We start from the raw sequence: 16,153 nt of genomic DNA, 5'->3' as shown, positions 1-16,153 counted from the left end.
GAAGTATCGAAGAACAACCTTGATAGGAATTTAGTTTTCTCCTAAGATGCTCATCGAAAACAAATTCTTAGGGGGGCATTTGTTAGGCATACTCGAAAATCATGTGACTCGAAAAGATTGATAGCGCTGCCTGAGAAGTAAAATCAACACATGATGAAATTATGGGACTCGAAAAAACAAGTGTTGCTCGAAAATAGTTGAAAAGTTGAGACTGTCAGAACATGGAGGTTAAGCCAAAACGGTTACTAAAAAAATCAATCGAGAAAACAAGGAACGTGGGAAGAGCGGTTAAAGGAAGTTGAGTCAAGACCACGTAGCAAATATAGTGGATAGCGGTTATAAGTCAAAAGCGTACATGTACAGAATTAACCGCCCTTGATTGCTCTATAAATACAAGGAGTACAGACCTTTACTGGGGTCGAAAAACTCATACTAGAATTGGACTCTGAAGCACTCTCTGCCTACACACACACATGGCTTTCGTGCACAAGATCGTTTTTGGGTATGACTGACTCTCGGCCACTTTTTTCTTTTTTTTAGGAGTAGAAGTAGAATAGTCTTCTTGTTCTTTGTTTAATTACGTAGTGTATTCATGTACTGGGATCAATATGTTCGCATGTGTAACGTAATTTGATCATTGTACGAAATAAACTATGATTTGCATTGCTAACATATATATTGTTCACTCTGTTCATATTATTATTTGCTTGCATGAGCATCGCTTGTTAGTAGTAATAGAAGAATATTTCGAAACAAGTAGTTGCTAAGACTTTTTCATCCTACTCTCCATTCTCGGTAACACGATAACGCGCAGTAAGACACCTAAATTGAAATACGTTCGTATGCTAGTCTAAATAAAAAGAACCCAGGATTTGATGGTTAATTCCACCGTAAACACCCATACATTCTAGATAATAAAGTCAAGACAATACCTCTTATATTTCATACTAGAAAAAACAATATGATGAATTTAATTAACACAATGGAGATAAAAAAAAAACTTTAAATTAAATAAATATGGGCATAAATCCAATATTACTAAAAGTAGATCCATCTCAAGGTAAAAATAGGTCTTTACTCAAACAAAAACAAAACGGAAATGATAATTATTTTTTTTTCTTTTCCTGAAATAATTAATAACAAATACATATAAACACCTTTTAAAAACTATCAAAGCAACCCCATCTTCAAATGATCATAATCTAGAGTTGGAAAAGATTGAACTTCATCTAGGGCTTTCACTTGGGGAGTTAATTTCTTCAAGTTTTTCTAAAGAGGAAAAAGAAACAGAAGTTATGAAGGAACTAATTAATTTTGTTATTGCCCTTCTAGGATTGGCCCTTAATTAAACAAACAAGACTCTCTACCTTACAATATTTGAAACAATGTTTCGTACAAAAAGTATGTACGTATGCATGTCCAAAACAGAATATTACAAGGTGTGAAAGAAAACACGTCTTGCTAATTAGTTTGCTAATTAGTTAAAGTAAAAGGACAATGTGACAACCCAAACCTAAGCTACACAATCACATGTCTATGTATTTGGTGTTACCTAATCAAGCACAACTCATCCAAACTAATTATATAGTTATAACCAACAAACCCTAACACCATCCTCAACACCACTTTTCTTCAATGTTTGCTTCCTACCAAAGAAATAGAGATGGGGCTTTAAATCAATGTAAGGATACAACATATGATTTTGTATTTTTAAGTATAGTTAAATTTGATTTGATTTTTCCATTTTTTTTTTTATGTTTAAGTGTTTTCTTTTTATTTTATCAAATATGAGATAAATTTATTTCTAGTTTCTCAAATTCAAAATTAATTTTTTGTAATCACTGTAATTTAAAAAATAGTTTAATTTAATCAATTTTATAAAATTAAAAACATATTTAAACTTCAATTTTTTTATATATAGTTTAATTGATGAAATAGTTTGCCTGTTTCAGGGGTTAATTATTGTAAGCTAAAAGATTTTCTCCTAAATCTTGTTCCCTCCAATTTCAACAAATGATTTAATTTGGTTGATGATGTATGAAGATGAGTGTGTTTCACTGTCACTTTCGTATCAATCGTGATTCGTCTGAATGTATAAAATAGATGTCACGTTTCTAACTTCTTTCATCAATTCAGTTAATGTTGCTCAATCTAGAAGAAAGAAAAAAAGTTGATGTTGAAATTTCATTTCATATGTTTCGCGTTTTTTATTTTCTTAACTGAAATTAATTATTGTGTTTTGGCTCACCATAATCGAAATGCAATAACAGTTGTATTGATAAGAACGTTTAGCAGGCTATTAGTCTAATCAAATAGAACACGTTTTGATTAGGCATTTTAAAGAATTTATTATAAGTATATAAAAGTGGTTTATGAGTTATGACTTTTGCATGAGCTCAGATTTTGATTGTTGCTTCTCTACAACTAGTTGGGAGGGATACCTACTAAAAACACCAACTCTTAGTTAGGTGATGTTTTCATATAGTAACCATAAATAGACTTAATTGTATCTTTTTTTTTTAATTATATTTAAAGTTTAATTTTGAGTTTTTTTAAATAATCATATACATTATTTATAATTGGTAATAACTAAGTTATGTTGAAAAATATAATAGATTATTTTTTATGAATCTCTATTCTCAACTATTTTTTTATCCATAACATTTATTTAAGAATATTAAATATAGTATTATTCAAATTAACAACTTATTAATTTTGATCTCTTTATTTTTATTAACATGAAATTAGTCTTTTTGTCATTTTTAATTATATAATTTTAATTTATTATTAGCTTGATATTTAATATTTAATAAAATAATAACACGATGATGTGTTGTTAAATTGACATTTTATGTTCACATAATATTTTCTTATAGTGTCACATCTTAAATATTAAATATCAAGTGAATGAATGAATTAAAATTGTATAACTACAATAATAGAGAACTAAATTTGACCACATGTACAAAACTGAATAAAAATAAAGAGGTTAAATTAAATTTCAACAACAATAAAAGCATAAAAAGAAAATACAATTAAACCTATTAAATATAATCGTTCTTATTCTAAGAGAGACACGCGTTTATATAGATTTATGGGATTGGTGTGATTGTTAATACTTTTTTTATTTATCTTTATAATTATGGAATTTTCAGTTTCTTTACTTTGAATTATTTTATATTATATCTACTAAAAAAAAATTTTAATCTTGCAAAAATAATATTCTTAAATATTTCTAATTAGTGTTTTGAATATTTTTAAAATTTAAAAATAAAAAGTATTTCAATAATATGATATAAAATAAAACCATATATTCTATAAAAAAATATAATAATTATACTAAGAACATTCCTGAAAAATATAGTTTTTGAGATTTTCCATTTTAAATTGCATTCTATATACGAGGAACATTTAAATATTCCCGACATCAAATTTTTAGAAACGAAAATATTTTCTCTTGTCAAACGTTCCCTAAATAAATACATAAAATAAAAAAGAAATAGTAATGGTTGTTTCTTAGTTTTCTCTCCGAGCTATTAAAAATAGGTTGTTGGTGATAACATTTTAAATCTACTTTTCTTTAGTTATTGTGAGACACTATGTTTTAGGAAATATTTAATTTATGAAAACCTAGTAGTATCCACCTTTTAAAAACTATTTTTTTTTTTCGAATTTACATAAAAAATTATTTTAATTAAAATTAATCAATCAACAATAAAGTTTATTTAAAATAAAAAAATTGGTTTGTGATAAATAAAATATTAAAAAATTAAATAATAAAGTTTTTGAAAAAGTGTATATGATGATATTATTTCATTAAAAGAACCTTTATGAAAAAAAAAACTTATAATAAAAAAAATTGAAACCAAACTAGCATAGGTATCTTAATTTTGAAGAAAAATGTGTAAATATTAAAATAAATAAATAAATAAATAAATATATATATATATATATATATATATATATATATATATATATATATATATATAAATAACAAAACAAATTTTAATTATTCTAAAAAAATTATAACATTTAAAATCTTATGATTCCCATTACAATCTTTTAGTATAATTTTTTTCCCTTCCTAAATGCCCCTTTAATACAAATGTCTTATACTTGCTTAGAGATCATGCACTACAACAAAATTCATTTTTACTAACAATTATTTACCGGCAATAAATTAATTGTCTTTGTTTTATTATTTAATAAAAGTATTAGTGACTAATATATAATGGTCACTAAAAATATATTTATATCACACCAAAATTTATTATTAGCGGCAATTATTTATTAAGAAAAACTTTAGTCCCATATCGACTAGAAATAAGATAATTAAACAGTGTATAAATGAATAATAACTCTCACCTTACAAATTTGTTATGTAGGATTGAGTTAGACTACTATTGATCAGAAAATTATATATATATAATTAGAAGGCAACCTTCATCTTAAAGTCCCACATCAACTAGAAATAAGGTAATTAAAAAGAATATATAAGTAGAAAGACAACTCTCATCTTACAAGTCTCACATCAACTAGAGATACCATTATAAGGGTTTTTACCAGCATTTTGAATAATTGCTGCTAAATATTTTAGCAACACTGCATACAATGACTAATGTAAAAATGCCGGTAAAAGATTTTGTAACAATTTTTATTGCCACTAAAAGTCTATTTTATTATAGTGATGCTTCAAAAAGAGAAAATGTAAAAGAAAAGAATAAAGGAACTAATGGATGGGAATTTCTTTTATAAAAGGAACCCCACCTAGAGATTGGAGCTTGGTAATACCAAAGAATTTGAATGAAAACAAACAAGTTAGTGTAGATATGTGGCAAGATTATTGTCAAAAATATAAAGGAAGGAGAGAGAACACGAAAGTAAGAAAACCATGAAGTTATCATGAAATAGAAAGGGTATGGCATACCATTCTCTTTACAATGACCCTACATATTAGAGTGTCTTTTTCAGATCTCTTTCTTTTGGATTTTATTGGGTCATGAGATCCAAGCTCGGGGTTATGTTGGTATGAACTTTTGTTGTGTGAGCTCCCACTTGTGTTCATCTATCATTGATCCTTATATTTGAACTATAGTTATGTTAGGGGAATGCCATCAATTAGTTGAGGGGGACATACTCACTAGCATTTATTGTTTTAATACCTTCAATTTTTTCTAATACATGTATTCAACTATGTATTTTAATTCAATAGGGTAGGATACCAGAAAATGTGCCATCAAAAAAATATTATTTTTCTTATGATATTCTTTGAATAGTATATTATTGACCAGAACTGAAACATTTATTCCAGTCCATTAAATTTGTATACCTTTGTCAATGAGAAAATGAGTTAATTATTTTACGATAACAAAAAATATATGTTTTGTAGACCGTATGAATTTGTATGCATTAGTAAATTTTATTCTTTTATATTTTAAAATAATTTTTTAAATTATATATATTACTTATTATTTTAAATATTTTCTCCCTACTTTTTATTTATATTTTACTATGCACATGTTATTTATAATTTTAAATATTTATTTTTATTTTAATTTACATTTTATATTTATTAAAATTGAAAAATACCCATATAATGCAAGTAACTCATATACTAGTAAAGCAGTATCAGTTAATCTTGAAAAATGGATAGTTAAGTCTATACTCTATACTTGCTCATACATAAGGTTCTTTTGCTTTTGGGCCCGGGTTGGGGCTGTTCAAGGTTTGAGTCTTGGATCATGATATATACACAATACACCTCATTTTTTTTTTTATTTATAAGTACACTCCCTTTTTAAAAAAATATAATTAAAATTTTAAAATATTTTTAATTTTTAATTTTTAATTTTACACTCCTAACATTTAATTTAACACTTTTTTTTACATCTCTTTCTCTTATTTTCACATGCACCTCCTTAATTTTTCTCCACCCCCACCTATTTTGGTAGGTAATTTTAATTTTTTTAGTTTTATATTATTCTTTTTTCCTTCCTCTTTCAGTTTTTTTGTTGATTTCACTATCCGCATAATACTCTAGAATAGTAAAAATGTCTTTTTCGTAACACTAAACTTAATATTAAGGTTTTTTTAGGGATGAAAGGAAAGGAAGCGTTGGAAGAAAAAATATATGTCTAGTTTGATAGAAACTGTCAAGGAAGCTACACGTATCTACAATATTGTCGCCTACCAGTTCTATGATTTGAGTGCATGTGAAAAATAAAAGAGGTGAGAAAATAAGAGAGTAATATAAAAATCAAGAGAACTAAAACTATTCACTGATAGGTGAGGAATTAGAGAAAGACAAGATGGTACATGTAAAAACTAGAAAAGAGAAAGAAGGAGGTGTGTGAAAAGAAAAAATAGTAAGTTGAAAGTTAGAGATGTAAAATTAAAAATTTTTAAAATAAAAAATTATAAATATTTTAAAAAAATTAAAAAATAAAGGAGGTGTATATATCATTAGCCTTGAGTCTTTGAGACATATTAAAAGAAGCCTGTGGGCCAAGTCCAAAATAATATTCAATTTTGGAACATGGGCAGGCCCAAACATATTCAATATTCTGTTTCGTTTATGGGCTTGTTGGAACTCATCTTGTAGGGCAAGAGCCCTATTCAGTATTAAGAAACATATCACCCAGAGGTTGCATTTGAACCACTTTTTATTTATTTATTTATTTATTTTTACTATTTACAATTTTTTATTAAAAGAATATTATTCCAAATTGCCTTTGCGTAAACAAGATGGGTGCATTTATTTTTCTTAAATTTTGGAATGTATTAAACACTTTTTCTAAAAGCTTAATTTTGAAATATCCGTAAATGTACTTTGGAATTAAAATTTTGAGCGCGCTTCACAAATCGTTTTGAATTAAAACTTTTGGAATGTTTCTTTGGGGATTTTTACTTTGGAATGTATTAAACATTTTCCAAGAATTTAACCCCGGACCAGAATTAAATTTTTTGAAGAATTAATGTCTAATAGATTCTATAATTAAATTTCCTGAAAAAGCATTTTAAATGTATTCTAGAAATAAAAGTTTGAAAGTTATTGAATGTATTTTAAAATTTTAAACGTTTTGTTTTGAATAGACCATATGAAACAAGAACAAAGAAGAAGTCTAAAAAAGAAAGTCTCCTCCTTTACATATCGCCAAACTGCCAATACCATATGTCCATTTTGAATTTATAAAAGGCAACTTGTATGTCGGCAAGAAAATTGTCCAAACTAATTTAATAGTTTTTGGTTCCTTATTACTATTTTTCTAAAAAAAATTCACAATTTTTATCAGTTAAAATTACAAATTTACAATAATAATAATAAGATTAGAATCTAAGATCTTGCACATAATAATCCAACCTCTCACTATTAGATTGATTTTAATGATTCTTTTATCTCTTATTTTACAATAGTGAAGACTAATACAAAATTGTAGTTCTACCTAGCTACAAAATAAGGTGATTTATTTTAGTAAAATTATATAAAAAAAATGATACATTTGGTATAATTTTTAATACATGTGTCAAAACCTTAAATTCAGTCATTGTTGACGGATGCAGCATATATATTTTAGTTTTACCATCTTTTGTAATTAAGTTATTTTCTTGATCTACTGCTAGACAAACTTTTGCACCATGGAGTATAATTTTCGTGCTATCGGACACAACTGAAATGATTATAGCTTTCAACTGTTTTCCTGAAGTGATTTCCTACCTAGTTTTCAGCTCACTGTTTTGTATGTGTTTTAATGATTTCCATTGCACACGGAGACCAAGATTAATACCATTACCATTTGCATAATGACAAGGATTGGATTGGTCTTTGGGTGGGAGACATAGAAGAAAGTGGAGGATTTATGCATGCTACTAAGGACTTGTAATTGACTTATAAAACTAGCAATATTAGACTTTAACTGTGCAGTAGTAGAATTTAACAACATACTTTTCCAGGGACACTTTTTATCACCCTAGTATGATCATGTCATCAATAATTATGGCATGTCACAATTGGCAAATAATCTAGTTTTTAGGTATGTGACTAGGTCCATCTTAAATTCTTGTATGAAAGAATATATATTAGGATCGATATATTAACCTAATAGATTTCAAGAGATTAGATCTCAATTCTTGATGTGTTTCCTACCTTAATAATATTATGTTATGATGAATTATGTATTCCTTTCTCTTACGTTTCAGAAAGTCTTGCTTCACTGAATAAAGAAACTATCATGATGAACAAAATCAGTCTTTGTTCACCAATATACTTTAGCCAAAAAATACAGAATTAGAAATGAGTCGAGACTAATTTTGTGAGTTAATTAGACACTATTTTGTTTCGATATGATCGAGGAAAGTGTTAGGGTTTCCTATAATTATTCATGAGATAGCTGCAGCTATTGTTATTTCAGGGATGCGAAGTTCATTTTTCAACATAATTAAGATTCCAATTAAGTTGAGATGTGAAAGCTAACAAGTCTTGTGTGATTACACTTGGTGGAAATTACAACAAGTATGATACATAAGGTTGTTTTATTCCCTTGCATATAGGTGTTAAAAGACTACAAATAAAGCCTATGTGATAATTGGTGATGCTGAACCTAAGTTTGGTACCACTTATTTTGCATAATTATGAATTTTATGCGAAATTTGAGGAGCATAGCATAGGTCATGATGATGATGGTGTTAAATGGTTCAAATAAAATAAGACTTTGTCGGTGTACTTAATAACAATGTCCAAATATCCTAGTAAGTTTCTGATTGGAATAGAATGGGAAAGTTAAACTTTGATTCTTAATGATATGTTCTGCATAATTCTGGATTCCAATTTGGTTAGAGATTTACGAGTTGAAGTTGGTTCAAATTGGTGAAAATCTAGTAAGTTTAACTTAAGAATAAAGGATTACGTGTTAAGGCTTGAGATAAGCATTTTGTTTGTGATTTAGAAATGCTGAACTATGAAGCTTAAAAAACTTTTTTTTTTTTTTTACATAATTCAGGAGTTCCTAGCATAAACTAAGCCCACATGTTAAAACCAAGTCAATTCTTTTGTTCTTGTTGGCACGAAGCTGGGCCCAAGTTTTTGAATATCTTTCTTACATAATTTGAGAATTTAAGATTGAATGAGGCTTATATAGGTTAGGTGAGGAATTAATTGATAAAGAATGATGTGATGAGCTTATTTTACACGAGAGTAAGTGTTGAAAATGAGAACTAGTATAAGAATTGTGTTGGACCATGGAGTTGATATACCAATTTTCTACATAATTAAGACATGTATAGGATGCAAACGCAACATTTAAAGACCATGTCAAAAGATGGGTAAAACAACTATGGTTGTTGTTGTTTAAAGTCTCATGTCACTTATAAATTAATAAAAATAATAATAAGTTGATAAAATTTAAAGGATTTTGTAAGATATAAGGTTGCGGTTCAAAAAGGAAGTTTTGATATTTTTATCAAGTAAAATTTGATGATTCGGTTGATAAAACTTATGTAAAGAAAGTGTTTAAAAATAATATGATTGATTCAATGTGTGAAGATTGTGAGAGAGGAAGATAGAAATTTATGGGTTTTAGAATTATTTAGTTTTAAAAATTGAGAAACTAGCTTTATTAATTAAATAACATTTAATAAAAAGTATAATTAAGTATATTTAATGTGAAATTGTGCCAATTTAAGTTTTCTTGGCAAAGGCAATGTGTAGGTCAAAGTCATACCATGACAATCTACCTTTGCTCTCCTTAATTAAGTAAATTATGTGCATAATCTAAAACAACAGTTTCAAAAAAGAAATATTTTAAACACTATACATCACCAAATTGTCAAATTGCCCTCTGACTTTTAGCATAAAATTAATATTATAGGTGGAAGAACATGACACATTGATGTTGAATTTTGCTATATATAATGAATGAAAAATGTAGATATGCATTAGTTGTATAATGAATGAATAAGAGACACATATGAAGGGTTATGGGTTGTGTGGCCATTGAGTAACAAGTGGCATGGAATCAGGAATAAAAAAAGAGGCAGAATTATTCCATTTATTTTATGGTGGTGTTGATTCCTGGCATCATAATCACATAGGTATATAAAGGAAACTATAACTTCTATAACACAACTTATATCTCATAAATCAAATGATTACATACCAATATCATGTTTCAAAAATTAATTACATGTAAAAGATACCTAAATCGTCAAAAGGGTACTCTTCTGACATCAGAGAGTGTCACAAGTACTCATAACAACAAAAACATTAACTTTACCACATGTTAATGCCTTTTGACCCAAGTGAGAGCTATTTACTTTAATACAAATTCTCTAAGAAAAATAACCCTTTAATTTTTATTTTTTTTATCCCAATGTCAGATTATAAAGTATCTTCCAGGTTTTTCTTTCTCATATGGGAATACGTGTGACCTTTTGCTTAGTTATATATTGGTTTTCACGAAATGAAGCAACTTGTATAGTTTGTAACATTGCTGATTGGATCATTTAGTCCACTCACTGCAATGCTGTAATTGTTTGTACAAATTTTATAACATTGTTTCAAAGTCAACGTATTAGATGGCTCAAATATATTTGCTGTCTTATTATGTTAGCAGCCTCTCAACAATTCTTGGAGACAGATTGACATTATTTTTATTATTAGTGTATGTTCTAAATAATTTTTATATTATGATAAATTTATTGATTTTTATAATAATAATAATAATAATAATAATTTAATATTCACTTTAAACATTATAATTATCATATGATTATTCGATTTAAATTATTACATACAATATATTTGTTAATTTTTATAACTAATTTTATAATTACTTTAAAATTTATACTTTGATTTTTAATTAGTTTACGATATAATTTATTTTATATTTACGATTTATAAAAAATAATTTTTTTCATGTCTTTCTATTTTAAAAAATAAAATAAGATATTTATTAGTACAAAAGAGTTTTTTTTATGATAGAATTTCATATGGATGTAATTAATTCACTAATCATAGAAAGTGACATTTTGATAAGTTTGTAAATATGATCACACTTTTTACATTAAGGGTATTGATCTACTCATCATAGAAAGCTCTTTTTATGTTAACTGACACAATCCAACATAGAATCTGTTAGGATGAGTCAACTTTTAAGTTGATTTCAACTTTTTTATGATAGGTGTAATGACATTTAACATAGAAAATATTTTTATCATGGATGAAATAACTTGACTTAAAAAATGTTTTAAAATTTAGAAAATACAGTTTGAGTTTTTCAACTTCAAACTTTTGTTTTTATTTTCGTCCCATTTCTCTTTTTTTGTTTGTCGTCTCCCTTCTCTTAGGTAAATTATTTTTCTTTTTTGTTTTCATTTTTCTCTTGCATTTTTTGTTGCTATTAATTAAATATTAATAGTATAGTGATTTAAAAACAAGCCTAGTGGTGAAAGTGGCCTAGTGGTAGTGATATGAACATGGTGGTATAAAAGTAGAAGGAAAGTGGTGAGGAAAAAATACAAAAATGCGGTGATTGCAAAATATGAAAAGTGCAATGAGAGAGAAAGAATGTGGTATAAAAGTAATTGTTAATATAAAAAATAAGACTCTTTATGTTGGTTATTTTTATAATTAATATAAAAAATTAAAACTTTTTATGTTAGTTATTTTTATAATAGATAAAAAAGTCAAGATTTTTTATGTTGTTAGAATCTATGATAGATTTAAAATCGACATAAAAAAATCACTTTTACTCATTAAAAGTGTCATGCACATTAATAAGTAAAAGAAATAGCAATTTATTAAAGTAATTACACATCTAAAATAAGATACAAAATATATACACCAAATTAAAATTTATGTCTTTGTATTTATATTGTAGGTTATTTTTTAGACTTGATATGATATTATTAAAAGTTTGATCTAACATATTAATTTACTTTACATTAACAATATTAAATATGTTAATAAACTTAATTTTGAATAAGCTAATAAATCTATTTTTAAGTATGCGAGCAAGTCTTTTTTATTTTTGTGATAAAAAAATTTACTCTATTATTATTAAAATTTAGAATTTAAAATAATAATAAAAATTAACTTAAGAGGGACAACTTATACACATTCGTGTACATTAACTTATATTCATGCATAATGAAAGAAGATAACCTTATAAAAAAAATATTCAAGTATTTCCTATATTTCATTTAGAATATTCTAAATAAACAACTATAAAGATGAAGGAAAAATGCACACCTACTAGATTTTTTATTTTTTATTTTTAGATTTTGTATGATCAAAGAACGTCAAACATTTAATTAAGTGTAGAAAAATTGTCAAAATATTAGTAGTTTGATTTTTTTATTTTACAAATTTTTTTATTTTATTATTAATAATGTAATATGTATTTTATTTTTAGCTTTATTATATTATACAGGTAAATAAATTAACCTATTACTTTTTTTTATAAGTTTAAATCCAATATTTTTAAATAAATAGATTTTTTTAAAATTTATACTTGATCTTTTTCAGACTTTAAAGAGGCTAAATTCTAAAATCTTATTTAAAAAATGATTTATTCTATTTTTAATTAACATAGATAGAGAGGTAATAATTATGAGTTTAGCAATCATATATTATCAATATAAAATAACTTTACACTATAAGTCAATCACAAGTCATCATCAATAATTTGCAAGTGGATTTTACTGTAAGCGCATAACTTTTTTTTTTTTTCTCTATTTACTGTGCAGTTATCTCTAGTTCAATTGACATTTTTTTCTTTGTATTTTATTTTTAATGGTGTTTGAGAAAAGTGGTTTAGTAGGAAATAGAGAAGAAAAAGAGGGATTATCAAGAAAGTAAAAAAAAAAAAAAGTGTGTCTGGAAGAAATGATTTAAGTGAATTTGTGAAAAACTTATGGTGAGACATGTGGACTCCCTTAAATATAGATTTGTAAGAAATTTTTCTCTTAAAGATAGATTTGTAAGAAAATTTTCAGCATGATATGCATGTCTAAATAGTAAAGAGTAAAAATTTAAATTGTTTAAATAATATATTCTTACATAAAAATATAACTATGTAACATACATTTTTAAAATACTAATTTATCTCTATTTCTCACCTAATTTATTATACTAAACAATTATAAATTTTATACTATTTTTTATCAAATTAATTCTCACTTTATTTTTTTTTATTTTTCTTAATTTTTTTTCTCTCCCAAACAAAGCATAAGTGAAACACATAACTAAAAGAAAATAAGGTGATGTAGTGTAACTAAGGGATAAAAATTCTAATAATATGTGTAGACAGAGGGAGAAAATATTAATATTATAAATATTTATTTATTATAATTGAAAATCAAAACCTAAGTGGCTAAAAGTCTAAAGCTATCTAACCAGAGAAAATTAAATCAAGTTTAGTGTTCCCTGGAGACAAGGACACAATCAGAGAAAGCTGAGGGATCCAATTGTCAAAATAAGATATTCAAAATAAAAGGGCCCAAGAAAATAATAATAATAATAATAATAATAATAATAATAATAATGGAATGAAATAACAGGTTTTGTCCTTAGTAGGCAAGCTCTTGCAGTAGATGGCAAAGCTTGTCATGGGGTCGCTTTATGCTTCTTCTTGCTTTTGTCGTTTACATCAACTTTAATGCTTTAATATTTTTTTGGAACCAACCATTTTTGGCTTCAATTGTTCACTTGCAGTTTCTTAGCCCCTTTTTGTCCCGTAGAGATCGGGGAATAATAACTGAGACAGGAACATAACCAAGTATATATCGGACCAGGTTGAATTTTTTCTGCTACTAGAGTTTTCAATTCTCTTCTACTGGTTCTGAATAATTGAAGAATATTTGCTTTCTGACATTAACAATTCAAAAAATGTGTCCATGTTGCATTCATTCATATATAATTGGTGAACGCCTTTGAATCATGGTCACTTCAAAAGTTGCCCATCAAAAAAAATATAAAGTGGTCACTTCAAAAGCAATTTACACCCACAATTATTGTCCATTTATTTTAAATTTTTTTGAAAATTTTGTTATCAGGAATGAGCCAGTTGATTATAAAAACCAACAAAAATTTCTTGTATTAATGTAAAGGAAAGAAAATATAATAATAATAATCCTTTTCAAAGATTTTACTAATTTGATATTATTAGAGATAGTGATCAGTTAAATATTTAGCTTAAAATTCCTTTTGATTCAAGTTAGGGTTTGGTCAAGAGAATCAACCAAAATTTCATTATTGTATCATCAATTTATATGTTATTGCTCTTCAATTTCGTAGCATGACTTACACTAAGAGTCTCCTATTATATAACAGTAATTTTTGTCATTGCTTTAGTTTAAGAAGGTTTTGGTGTCTTCTTAACTAATAAAATTATGACTTTGAACAGTCATAAGGTAGTCTAATGGTCTAAAAGAGAGACTCAAGGGCTAGAGAGATAAAATGGTGTGAGTTTGAATCCATTATACTAACATAATATATTAATTATTAATATTTATTTATAAAAAATGATTATTTCTCTCCTTATTGTTTGAATTTAATTATAATACAATATTCTTATTTCAATCACTTTAATATAAATGTATGACCTATAATATTTTAGATTATTATCATATATTTCTTCTCTTCATAATAACCATCATCTTATATTATTATACATAAATCATGAAAAATTAATAAATGAATGAAAGAGAATAATAATTTTATAAAATTAATTTTATGATTAAATTTTTTTATTAAAATACAACATAATAATCACTTTTTAAAAAATATTATGAGGAGTATAAATGAAAAAAATATATTCAATATTACATTAAAAATCTAACATGACACTTATTTTAAAACTTATTTTTTCTTTAAACACGATACTTATTATGGGATGGAGGTAGTTGATAGAGAGCTAGTACCACTCCTACCAAAAATATTTTAAGACTATGCATTGAAAAGAGTAGAAGATAAAATAAAAATCGAAATATTTCACCATTTATTGATGATAACCTCTAAAGAGGAATATACTTATATAACCTAACAAATGTCAATCAATAGATAATATTCATCCATGTGTCAACATTCTATTATTTTAAGAAATTAAAACTAAATAAAATAAATAAATATCTAAGACTAACCAATATAGTCTTTTAACCATTTTAATTTCAAGATATTTTTTTGGGTGAATTTTTAGGATATGTTTGGGTCTGTTAAAGTCCATCATAATAGAGGGAGTAAAATACATAAAAAAAAACTATACAATTAAAATATCTAGTTCATATTCTTCAAATTTGAATGATACATTACTATTATATTTGAGTAATGAAGACACATGTCACAATTGAAAGCAATAATATTATTATTGTTAAAATAATGTTTGATCGGCAAAATTTATACCTCACGAGTATAAATTAGTTTTTGATTATCAATTTTGAAACATTACATGAATTATATTCATAAAATAAAAAAAAATAGATAACATATTTTTCATATTTACCATGCTCCATAATATTCATAAATTTTTTTTACCTAGTTTTATAATTCTATCTTTAAATGTTATTCAATGTTGTTTCTTCCTTCCATAACTTTCCTTTTTTTATTTATTTATTTTTTAATCTTTGATGATGAAGATATTTTATTTTTCTATAATATGACTTTTCTTTGAGTATACTTTTATTTCTTCTTTATTTTTACATAGAGGTAGTTGTCTTTAGAAAATAAGAAAACCTCCTCCCTCTTAACCTCCAATAATCTACTTTTAGGGGGTGTATTGATTTAGGATTTCGTAGGATTTTAAAAGACTTTTTTTGAGTAAAAAAGTCCATTGGTATTCAATCAGGATTTTATGTCACTTAAAAACAATCCAGTGGTATTCAATCTGGATTTTCAAGATTTTTTTAAGAGTCCATTAAAATCCACTGGTATTCATTTGAGATTTTTTACAACTTAAAAACAATCCATTGGTATTCAAAAATATAAGGATTTTAAAGAATTGTTGTGTGAGAGAGAATTTAAAGGACTTTCTAGTGTTATCTATAAATACCAGATTCATAAAACAATCTCATCCAAACCCAACGGATTTTGAAGGATTGTTTGAAGTGATTTTTCAAGTGTTTCAATAATTTTCAAGTGAGTTTTTCATCTTTTTTTTTTCTA

Source organism: Cajanus cajan, chromosome 11 (genome assembly GCF_000230855.2).
Source record: "Cajanus cajan strain Asha chromosome 11, NIPB_CcT2T_4, whole genome shotgun sequence".
NCBI lineage: Eukaryota > Viridiplantae > Streptophyta > Magnoliopsida > Fabales > Fabaceae > Cajanus > Cajanus cajan.
The sequence above is the reverse complement of the archived record's forward strand: the minus strand, read 5'-3'. Positions refer to the sequence as shown.